The sequence below is a fragment of the Trachypithecus francoisi genome, unplaced genomic scaffold (assembly GCF_009764315.1).
Source record: "Trachypithecus francoisi isolate TF-2019V2 unplaced genomic scaffold, Tfra_2.0 Lachesis_group6, whole genome shotgun sequence".
In the NCBI taxonomy this organism is placed as follows: Eukaryota; Metazoa; Chordata; class Mammalia; order Primates; family Cercopithecidae; genus Trachypithecus; species Trachypithecus francoisi.
Genome location: NW_022681471.1, coordinates 129,496,214 through 129,509,206, shown reverse-complemented (window position 1 = coordinate 129,509,206; position 12,993 = coordinate 129,496,214).

Genomic DNA, 12,993 nt, shown 5'->3' with positions numbered 1-12,993 from the left:
AGTTGCAAAGCATGAAAAATCCCCATAGCAATATGAAAGCATCTTAAAATCACATATGTATAGAAAGAAAAACATAGTAGTCATAGATACAGAAAACAGAATGGTATTTACTAGGTGATGTGGTAAGAGGACCCAGAGCAGTTGTGTTTAATGGATACAGAGTTTCAGTTCTGCAAGATGAAAAGTTCTGGACATCTGTTGAACAGCAGTGTAAATTTACTGAACGCTAATGAACTATATACTTAAAAAGATGGTTAAGATGGTAAATTTTGTGCTGTGGTTTTTTTCTACCACAATGAATTAACAAAGCAGGTCTTTGAATAGTATGTGTGCAATTTATATCAATTAAAATAAACATTTTTGGAACACCGGAAATTTTTTAAAGTCTAATTTAAAAGATAAGTTGAGATTGGTGAGGCCATATGAATAACATGGATAGAGTCTTTATTTACCATTTTTCTTATCCCTTTGTTTATAACAAGGAATAAGAAATTTATCGCCTGATATTTTTAAATCAATTTATTATTGCCTAAGAATATTTACATCTCTTCTCACAATAGAAAATTTTTCAGCCGGGCATGGTGGCTGATGCCTGTAATCCCAGCACTTTGGGAGGCCGAGGCGGGTGGATCACCTGAGGTCGGGAGTTCGAGACCAGCCTGACCAACATGCAGAAACCCTGTCTCTACTAAAAATACAAAAATTAGCCGGGCATGGTGGCACATGCCTGTAATCCCAGCTACTAGGGAGGCTGAGGCAGAAGATTCGCTTGAACCTGGGAGGTGGAGGTTGCGGTGAGCCGAGATCGTGCCATTGCACTCCAGCCTGGGCAACAAGAGCAAAACTCCGTCTCAAAAAAAAAAAAAAGAAAAGTTTTCAGATCTTTACACACCCGTGTTTATAGCAGCACAATTCACAGTTGCAAAAATATGGAACATGCCCATCAGTCAACAAGTGGATAAGGAAATTGTGAGATATATGTATATATACACGAACATATATAGAGACAGAGATAAACACACACACATACACACCATAGAATACTACTCAGTGATAAAAAAGGAATGAAATAATAGCATTTGCAGCAATCTGGATGGAACTGGAGGCCATTATTCTAAATGAAGTAACTCAGGAAAGGAAACTCAAACATCATATGTTCTCGCTCATAAGTGAGAGCTAAGTTATGAGGATGCAAACGCATAAGAATGATACAATGGACTTTGGGGACTTGGGCAAATGGGTGGAAATGGGGTGAGGGATAAAAGACTACACGTTGGGTACAGTGTACACTGCTTGGGTGATGGGTGCACCAAAATCTCAGAAATCACCACTAACGAACTTATTCGTGGGACCAGTCACCACTTATTCCCCAAAAACCTATTGAAATAAACAAAATTGATGCTTTTTCTAGAATCAATAATATCAATAGTAAGACACTTTCAGATGTATACCACATTGCTTATGTAGATTTGACCATCCACAGAAAGATAGTCAAAAAGCAAGTTTTCACTAAGCATTCTCTCAGGAATGCTTCTTCCTTTATATTTATAAACAACCATCTCTGATTGGGTGCAATGGCTCACCTCTGTAATTCCAACACTTTGAGAGGCTGAGGCAGGAGGATCGCTTGAGCCCAGGAGTTCAAGACCAGAGTAGTCAACACAGTGAGATCCCCATCTCTAATATAAATAAAAGAAAAAATGAGCTGGGTGTGGTGGCCTACAGTCCCAGCTAATGAGGAGGCTGAGGTGGTAGGATCACTTGAGCTTGGGAGGTCAAAGCTGCAGTGAACTGGGATTGCACCAGTGTATTCCAGCCTTGGCAACAGAACAAGACACTCTTTCAAAAATAAATGAATAATAATTTTTTAACAACCCTTCTCTTTGTATGGCAGTATACATTGGCCAATGATCTGGTAGCAGTATTGTCCTTTTTTTTCCTGAAATATGTTCTCAATATTCAAATTGGACCTCCCTGGAGCAGAATCAGTTGAGTTATGACAGGAAATGAGGGTATCTGGTGAGATCAAAGTAAGTGTCTCACAAACATATGCATTCTATGTCTGAATTATCTGTAGCCCCCAGTGATTGGCTGAGCTCCCCAATATATAACTGAAAGTCATCACAATTGCTGGCTGTCTCAGATAAAGGACAAACACATGACAAAATGCATGTTTCACAGGTACACTGGTAGCTCTCCCTCATTAAACATATTGAAAATTTTAATCAGTTTATGGGATGGACACAAGTTGGTTATTCTAACCACAAGTTATATGAGCTTCATAGAGGGAGCTCAAACTCAGCATATGAACTCAGTCCAGTCCCTTTTGGCATCAAAGGAACAGATCTCTTACTTCCACTTAGAGTCTGTAAGGTAGTGAGAATGCTACTATTGGAGCCAATAAATAAGATGCATGTTGCAGGTGATGTGGAAGTCATCTTGGTGCATTGATCTCTCTAGGGTTCAATGCTTCCCTTTATTATCTTCTTTCACAATAGTAGTAGTTATATGCTCAGACCAACAGCAGCACCAGCAAAAAAAGAGAAACAAAACCAAAGCGAGAAGAAGCCCCACTATGATACAGAGCACAGGCTGGAATAAACCAGCTAGCTGTCATTTCTAGATTGTCCAACCAGGTGTCCCAAGCTCACACCAGGTAAGGGAAGCGTCAGTGTCTACAAGCTTAAACAGTGGGCTGGCGTCAGTAGCCAGGGATTCCAGAAGGTGAACGATATGCAGAAAGGATTTGAGTCACATATACTCTCAGGAGAAGGAACAGCCAATGGCTGGATTAGAAATCAAAAAGCAGGACACCATTCTTGCAAGAGTGCAAGACATGTGCCAGGCTCTCACTCACAGGCTGAGAAGGATTCTGTAAGAAAATGTAACTACCCAATGGGTTCTTCTTGTCTGTTGCACAGATAAAGCCAATTGCTGAAGCAGTGGTGTTGTAGTAGAGAGAGTTTAATTATTGCAAGGAAGCCCAGTGGAAGGATGGGAGACATTTCTCAAATCTGCCATCTTGAGAGCTCAGAAGCTAGGGTTTTTGACCTTTTCCTGTTTGCGCTGAGAATATTCACTGGCGGTGCTTGCAACATTTACCCTGAGATAATTTGCTATGAAATATTTTGCTTTTATTATTATTATTTTTGCATTGCTCTAGTATATCGACTTTGGAAACAAAAGACATCATTCTATTTTTAGCATTTCGTTTGTAGTAATGGTATTTCCATTTACTAAACACAGTAATTCTTGATAGTTGAAAATGTCAAATCCTAGAAGACATAGCATTCCTATGTGTGATGCTAATATCGTTCTCCAACAGTTATTGGCCAAAGATTCATCTGACGAATCTGATTTTTCCAAAATAGACAATTCTGATAATTCAGACAACTTTGATATTATTTCTCTTTCAAGAACAGTTTTTATATTTTATTTTCACGTCAAAAATCAGATTTGCTTCAGCCTCAAAGAGCATGTTTGTATAAAATTAAATGAGTGGTGGTGTTATGCCCAGACCGTTTATTCCCCGAAGAAGACCACCAGAGTCCAGAGTCAAAGCCAAGCGGCAAGGATATTTAATGCAAGTTTGAACTTGGTCCCTCCGTTCTACAACATACAAGAGGGCCCCGAACAATGCGTGCGCTTGCTTTTTATAGCTCGAGGTAAACAGGACTTGTCAGGTTACAGAGGAACAAGGCATTTCTCTAGGTTACAGCATTACAATTGGTTTACATTTTAAGTTATACTTTTAGCAGCCTTCTTATTGATTCCTGCGCTTTTACAAACGGTTGTAACCTTATCGGAGCTTCTCCAGGTGTTGTTTTTCTTCTAAAGTTGAGATATATGGAGGAATGTGTTTGTGTCGGGCCCAGGAAGTGGAGGCATATGGGGGGATGTGATGTGTCGGGCTCAAGGCTGTGATATATGGAGGAATGTGTTCTTTCAGTGGCAGAAAGCTGTACTTTTTTTTTCTAAACTGGAAAAAGGTTAAGGATAATTTGGTGGGCAAAGGGCTAGGGAAAAGGTGCTGATTGGTTGGGGATGAAATCACGGGGTATGGAAAACAATTATTTTTCGCCGATTCCACCTCTGGGTGAGGGCCACAAGACTAGTTGAGTCATGAGTCATGAACCATGGGTCTGGGTAGGTTTGGCTGATGTCAGGTCAGTAGTTTAGCCAGAATGCAAAAGTCTGAAAAATATCTCAAAGACCAGTCTTAGGTTTTCACAATAATGATGCTATCTATAGAAACAATTGGGGGAGTTAAAAAAGCTTTTGACCTCCAGCTAAATGACTCTTGGGCAGTAAGAGATTACAGAAAGGCAAACTAAGGAACAATGGCTGGTTATCATTTAAATATACCTACATTTTAGCAGAATTCAGGTCCCCATCCCCATAATTCTAACCCTGTGGCCTTCCATTAGTCTTGCAAAGGTGATTTCTGTTCCTAAGCAAGGAAGGGGTTAGTTTTGGAAGGGATTATTGTAATCTTCTTTATAGTTAATGAAGTCAGTTCACTTGTAAGGTTAAAAGCAAGACGGAGTCAGCTATGTTAGATTTCTCTTACTGTCATATATTTTGCAAAAGGCAGTTTCAAAAACAGGCTTACAGAGCAAGCCAACTGCCAGGATGCAAGGTAGCCTCAAGGTCAGAAACTGCCCTTAGAATGAGCCGACACCGATGCAGGGGATGTCGCTCTGGGGCTATCCAGGTGCATTATTTACCTGTTGTTCCTCCTAGGAACATGAGTACAATCTAAATGTGAAACTTTGCAGGAGCAATGAAGCAGACACTGATACTGTGTTTGGGGGCTGTTCATTCATCATGGATAGCTTGCTCCCAGCCTATGATGCAACAATTTCTAAATGTATCAGGAAATCTCTGATCATTGCACAGCCATCCCATTTTTCTCTAATCTGTATCCATGTTGCAGAATACATGGTCCTATGCACTGCAGAAACCATCCCCACAGGGTTAACCAGAATTGCATCCCAGGTTCTGGACATAAATACACTTATAATTAAGCATGAATCAGGCTTCACTTTGGTCCACTTCCTTGTTGCTAAAAGCCCCGTAGCACTAGACACGTACCATCTGCATCCGCAATGCTCATATCGATAGGATTTCCAACATTAGCATCATAAGATTGTTTAAGAATTGATTTATATCCTCATTGCTCCTGTAGACAGAATCTCTGACATTAGAATCATAAGGCTTTTGTTTAAGAATTGCTTAAAATGTTTTTCAGGCCCTGAATTCCAGCAACCTTTTGAAGATGCCCACAGAGGAACGGGATCAGCATGAGAACACATGCTTCTTCCTCTCTCTGTCCCATGACTCTATGCTGCAGTCTCCCACCAATCAGCCATCTCCACACTTCAGCCCACTCTAAAACCCTTAAAATCCCTAGCATCAAATTCCTCAGAGAGATGAATCTGAGGCTTTCTGTTGTCTCTTTGTTTGGAGGCTTTCTGTGCCGCAATCCAGTGTTCCTCCATACTGACTAGCTGGGTGTGTTGCGCAATGAATCTACGATGATTACAAACTTATCTAGGAATTGCTGATGAGTGCACAGCCATCCCATTTTTCTCTAAGCCATATCCATTTTTCAGAATCCACAGTCCTATGCACTGCCAGTTGACTCAAGTGCATTGGCCCTGGCAAATTATGCAGGGTCAAAAGAAACTGACTGCTTTTGTTTCATGCCTGATGTCATGGTGATGTAGCCCTGGCATCAGTTCTTAATCTGGAGGTTCCTGCTACCTTCCTATAACTACCCAAAGGGTTCATTTTGCCTACTTCCCAGATACAGCTGATTTATCAAGACAGGAGAATTGCAATAGGGAAAGAGTTTAATGCACATAGAGTCAGCTAAATGGGAGACCAGAGTTTTATTATTTTTCAAATCAACCTCACCAAAAATTTGGAGATAGTTTGGCAGCCAGGGGGCTAGAGAATGGATGCTGCTGATTGGTTGTGGATGCAATCAGAGAGGTGTGGAAAACGGTCCTTGTGTGCTGTGTCCCCTTCTGGGTGGAGCCACAGGACCACTGAGTCATGAATCTTGAGTCTGAATGGAGCCATCTGGTCATCACAAATGCAAAAATCTGAAAAGGCATCGCAAAAGGCCTGTCTTAGGTTCTACAATAGTGATGTTTTAGGAGAGCAAAAATCACCTGGGGTTCGTTGAACAGGTCCTAGAGACAAAAACTCCCTCTCTGAGGAATTTAGAAGGGAGCAAACACCACTTGGTGACCATCAAACAGGCCATCCAGAAGCCAAATTCATCTAGACAATTTAGAAGTAATTAAACTTCCCTAGTATTTAGTCCGAGTCTGGTTCCAGGCCTCTTTCAACTTTTATAAGTAACTAGAATTTCTACAAATCTCCAAATGCATGCATATCAAAAGGTACTGCGCAACCTTTGCCCACATTAAGGCACCAACATGTCTACAAATGTAATCATTTATCATGAAAATTACCCTTCAGCTCCCCCTTTAAGGTTCATAAATACCTCTAAGGAAAAATCCACTGCAGCGCTCTCAGTCCTCTCTCACTAAGGTGCCCCTCCCCTGCACTCTGCTGCAGTGTTCTCTCTGTCTAATAGAACTTTCCTTTTCAAACCTACACTGGTGTTGGTAAATTCTTCTTACCAACCTGCAAGTTGACCAATTCCTGATGCCAGGGCTCTGACACCTGGCCTGGCAATGTTATTTACAGGAGTATTTGGGGAATTTGCAAATCTTGTGAACTTCAAAATAATGGTTTTGCAGGTAATGGTTTAACTGCACCTATTGTATTAGTATCTTTTCATGCTGCTAATAAAGACATACCTGAGACTGGGTAATTTATAAAGGAAAGAGGTTTAATGGACTCACAGTTCCACATGGCGGGGGAGGCCTCACAATCGTGGCAGAAAGCAAAGGAGAAGCAAAGGTGCATTTTACATGGCTGCAGGCAAGAGAGAGAGTATGTGCAGGGGAACTCCCCTTTATAAAACCGTCAGACCTGTGAGACTTATTTACTGTCATGACAATAGCATGGGAAAAACCTGCCACCATGATTCAGTTACCTCCCATCAGGTCCCTCCCATGACACACGGGAATTATGGGAGCTACAATTCAAGATGAGATTTGGGTGGGGACACAACCAAGCCATATTACCTATATATTAGCAGACTTCAGACAGCTCTCATTCTCCTCACCTGGTGGCCTTTCATTAGTTTTACAAAGGCAGTTTAATTTTGGGAAGGGCTATTATCATTTGAACTATAAACTAAAGTTCTCCCAAAGTTAGCTTGGCCATGCCCAGGAATGACCAAGGGCAGTTTGGAGATTAAAGGCAAGATGGAGTTAGGTCAGATCTCTTTCACAGTCATAATATTCTTACTGTTATAAATTTTGCAAAAGTGGTTTCATTACCTCTCTGCAGTTGCTGCACTTGAACCTTCACTTCAGTCTTGTTGGGCAATGAATTTCCACAATTTTACTCTTGAGTAAAAATTCTCACCAGTAACTTTTACTAATCCAAATCTAATTCCTCCACAAATTCAGAAAAAACATTCAAAATAATGAATAATTCGGTAACTATCTACAGTGTATAAATACTCTCCTATAATTTATTGACTTTTTACAACTGAGAAAGTTGAACCTAGGTAAATGTGTGCCTAGGTAATAAACCTGCACATCCTGCACATATACCCCAGAACATAAAATAAAATTTAAAGAAAGAAAGGTGAGGCCACGCGCGGTGGCTCAAGCCTGTAATCCCAGCACTTTCGGAGGCCGAGGCGAGTGGATCACTTGAGGTCAGGAGTTCGAGACCGGCCTGGCCAAAAAGGTGAAACTCCGTCTCTGCTAAAACTACAAAAATTAACCAGGCCTGGTGGCGGCTGCCTGTAATCCCAGTTCCTCAAGCTGAGGCAGGAGAATCGCTTGAACCCGGGAGGTGGAGATTGCAGTGAGCTGAGATCATGCCGCTGGACACCAGCCTGGGTGACAGAGTGACAACCCGTCACAAAAAAGGAAAAAAAACAGTTGAATCTTAAAGATGTAAGTGATTTAGCAAAGGAAAAAGCTCAGAGATTCAGAGTAAATTCTTCCCACCCCTGTGCCAGGGCTCCATTGCTAGCTGAGTTTATGACCATTCCCCCAGATTGTCATTTTGAATTTTCCTAGGTATATGTATGCAAGTTCAAAGAATGTTGCTCCTTCAAACTCTGAAAGCAATCTTCTTTTGATACTGGAGTGTTCTTTAATTGTTACTCAAAGCTCGATGCTTCTCAACATCTTTCAAATTATTAATTAGTAAGGCAAATAGTTTTAATAAAAGGGAAGAGATTTCTGATATGAAGTTAGAGAAAATATTTTTTTCCTACAACAAATTACTTTCACCTGCAAGGGAAAGTAGTTATTCTATTTACACCTATGCTAATGGATACTTTAAAGAAAGAACTTGCAGAATTCAATTTCATTGAATTCACTGTGACTGTAGAAATACACAGGCCTTTGAGGCCACTGCTTGGCTAATGTTTGTATTCTACTGGCTCCCCAAGAAAGTTGGGAATGGTTGCCTGTGAATACCAACTCCTTTCAGATTGAAATCAGCCAATTACCATTTATATTTGAAGAGTTTTGCGTAATTTGGGAACCATTACAAAAATGTCTGCCCTCCATTCATAAGCCAAAATTTAAATTTGACTAAGGATTCATCCTGATTCAGATTCCAACCAGAGAGCTAAATGGCAGAAAACCCAAACACATCCTCTGAAAATCAGGGTAGGATTACAAAAGCTGCTAAAATATCATCACCCCCCGCCCCCGCCGCCATGACCAGGGTCCAGGCTAGAATGCCCAGTAAAACACTCCCACTTACAGTTTCATTTTCCAGTCTTCTAGCTGAGATGGAAATCATTCTCTACTGCAGATTGCTTTGCTGAAGCAAAAATGAATGGCTTTTCAGAAAAACACCTAACGTTCCCACCTGAAGATTTGCTTTTAGAAGGTTATATTTTTCCTTTTCACGTTAAAGATGAAAATATCCCATTAAACGCAGAGTGGGCTTGAATTATGCAGTGCCAGAAAATGTGAAAATAAGTTTAGTGTAAACAATCTCTTAGATTTCATACAGTTTGCTGTCTTTTGGATAATGATGCCAATTTTTTTCTTCCCATGACTGATCAGAGAAGCATTTTTTTTCTGGATGTTCTAATTAGATTAAGGCTTGTGCACATATTAAAATTTAATTCTAATGAATACTGACAGAAACGGAAAATTACTCAGAAATTTGACTCTGAGTCTTAATTATCAGTACATTAGTGTGCTATCCTTTTTTAGGTGTTAGTGGATTTTGGCATATTCCAATAACCCCATTAGTTAAAGAATACATGATAATTTACTCCTAACATTGACCTAAGCCCTAACAATATTTTAAAAGAAAACATCTACGTCTTTATTGACGTTAGGTCTACAACAGATGTAAATGTAAATGACTTTGCATATGGCAATCTGACACAAAGAGACCACCACATCACTCACACTCAGTCCAGCAAAAATAAAGGATGGAAAAATAATAACAGGAATGATAAAAGAAACCATATGCCACTTAGTATATAAGAGAAAGCATGAGATCAAATGGATACATTAACAAATGCAAATTAAAGAAGATACCCCATTAAAATTAAAACATTCTTTTTTGTTTGTTTGTTTGTTTTTTATTTTTTTATTTTTTATTCTTATTATACTTTAAGTTCTAGGGTACATGTGCACAACGTGCAGGTTTGTTACATATGTAGACTTGTGCCATGTTGGTGTGCTGCACCCATCAACTCGTCAGCACCCATCAACTCGTCATTTACATCAGGTATAACTCCCAATGCCATCCCTCCCCCCAAAATTAAAACATTCCTATGTTGCATAAGAAAAGCACAATCCAGCTATATGGTTTAATTTAAAAATACTTAAAACATAAATAACAGGCCGGGCGCGGTGGCTCAAGCCTGTAATTCCAGCACTTTGGGAGGCCGAGACGGGCGGATCACGAGGTCAGGAGATCGAGACCATCCTGGCTAATACGGTGAAACCCTGTCTCTACTTAAAAATACAAAAAACTAGCCGGGCGACGAGGCGGGCGCCTGTAGTCCCAGCTACTCGGGAGGCTGAGGCAGGAGAATGGCGTAAACCCGGGAGGCGGAGCTTGCAGTGAGCTGAGATCCGGCCACTGCACTCCAGCCTGGGTGGCAGAGCAAGACTCCGTCTCAAAAAATAAAAAAAATAAAAAAAAAATAAATAACAAAGAAAAAGTTGAAAGTAAAGCGATAGAAATATAATGCCAGGTAAATAGCAGCAAATACAGAAACAAGTGTAACTATTAAATTAATATAAAACCCAGGATGAAAATGTAACTGAGAAAAGAGGATTATTTTATAATTATATGTAGTATGATTCATTAAGAAACTTCAATAGCCATGTGGCAATCACTGCAGAAATTGAAGAGCAAATGGTCAAAGTCCTATTTGCAGTTGGAGACATTAATCATCTTTTCTCAGAAACTGGTAATTCAAGTTAATTTGAACATATTTGAAACACGCAGGATTTCAAAGACACAATTAACAAACATAATCTGAAACATTTCTCCAAACGTACAATGCATTCCTTTCAAACACCCATGGGTCAACCCCAAAAGTGTTGATGTAGCAGGACTCGGAGAAATTCTTCAAGTTCCTAATACAGGTATCAGGCATGGGGTTATTATTGTGGGGAAAGGGACAGTTGGAATTTTTACTTTTACCCCTTCTCTTTCTGTTTCATTTTCTTTTCCAAACTACAGATGCACTTAGTTATTACTTATTTGATGTAATGTAATAGGGAAAATTGCAAAAATTGTATGCTAGGCGGAGAAAAATGTTCTAATTGGATTAATTAATCCATAAAGTTATTGTTGGTTTAAAGTACAATGCATTTTATTTTTAAGCAGAAAGTGTGGGAATGATAGACCCATGAGAAGTTTGAGCATGAATGATTTTCAACATTACCCCAAGCCTTACTCTCGGTTCTCTATTGAACCTGGTATCCTGTGCATCTTTTTGTTTAATAAGTTTCATCTGTGTTGGATCCTTGGCTCTTCAGGAGTCCTTCAAAACATTCAAAATGTGAGAAGAGCGGGCGCGGTGGCTCAAGCCTATAATCCCAGCACTTTGGGAGGCCGAGACGGGCGGATCACGAGGTCAGAAGATCGAGACCATCCTGGCTAACGCGGTGAAACCCCATCTCTACTAAAAATGCAAAAAAATTAGCCGGGCGTGGCGGCGAGCACTTGTAGTCCCAGCTACTTGGGAGGCTGAGGCAGGAGAATGGCGTGAACCCGGGAGGCGGAGCTTGCAGTGAGCCGAGATCGTGCCACTGCACTCCAGCCTGGGCGACAGAGCGAGACTCCGTCTCAAAAAAAAAAAAATGTGAGAAGAAATATGAAGGGTTATTTGCTTATAAAGGTAAAGAAAATGTTGTCATTATATCTAACAGGGATAGCTGGATAATAATACAAAATAATGTACAAGGAATTAGAATAATAAAAGGGTCCATGAAATTTGTCAATGAGTAAATAAGTCTGTAAACCAAGACAAGGCACAGAAAACTAATTTTCCTTTCTGGAAAATGGTATCATAAGCACAGATGGAGATAGTCAATATTTTAGAGGCAAATTCTTTCTTGATCTTACATCTGTTCGTGAGATGCATATTCAATTAAATTTCAAATAGAGGCCAGGTGCGATGGCTCATGCCTGTAATCCCAGCACTTTGGGAGGCCGAGACACATGGGTCACTTGAAGTCAAGAGTTCGAGACCAGCCTGGCCAACATGGTGAAACCTAGTCTCTACTGAAAATACAAAAATTAGCCGGGTATGGTGGCGGGTGCCTGTAATCCCAGATGCTCTGGAGGCTGAGGCAGGAGAATTGCTTGAACCTTGGAGGCAGAGGTTGCAGTGAACCAAGATCATGCCACTGCACTCCAGCATGGGCAAAAGAGTGAGACTATAAAAACAAAATCAAATAGAATAGTTTCAGTTATCAATGGTTGTATAATACATGAGCCCAAAAGTTAGTGACTGAAGACAACCACACTATTTGTTCATAAATCTGTGTAGATCAGGGCTTTGAGATCAGATAGAATGGGGGAAGAGGTTCTTCTACTATTCACGGTGATGGCTGCTGATACTGCCTTTGCAACAATATAACTGAGGACATTATGACAGTGAAAGAGATCAGACCTAACTGACTCCATCTTGCTTCTAATGTTAACCTGTCTTGTTCATTTCTGGGCATAGGCTGAACTAACTTTGAGAAGGAATTTAGTTTATAATTTAACTCTGACACAAAATTGATAAGAGCTCTTCCCCTTCCCCTCCCCCTAAAAAAACCCTTCTTGCCTGGGAACCAATCTGCCTTTGCAGTACTTACAAATTAGCTACAAAATCAGAAATTACGGTTTAGGGGCCAGGCAGTCTCTGGCTGCCAGAGTCTGAACCTCCCCAAATTGCTCCTGGGCATCACATCACTATTGTAAAATCTAAGATTAGTACTTCTGGTATTTTGCAGGCCCTGCACTGGATGCACCAGCTTACACCACCCAAACCAGTAATCTGGCTCAACCAGTTCTGCAATCCCACCTAGGAACAGAAGACAACAAGAAAACCTAACTTCGACCCCCTTTGATTATATCTCCTACCCAACCAATCAGCACTCCCCACTTCCTGAGCTGCTACCCACCAAATTATCCCTAAAAACTCCAATCCCTGAATGCTCACATAGACTGATTTGAGTAATAATGAAACTCCAGTCTTCCACACAACCAGCTCTGAATGAATCACTCTTTCTCCCTCCATTGCAATTCCTCTGTCTTGATAAATTGGCTCTGACTAGCAAGAGGGCAAGGTGAACCTGTTGAGTGGTTACACTGGGGCATTTATTTAGCTGCTTCAAATGATGACTTGTC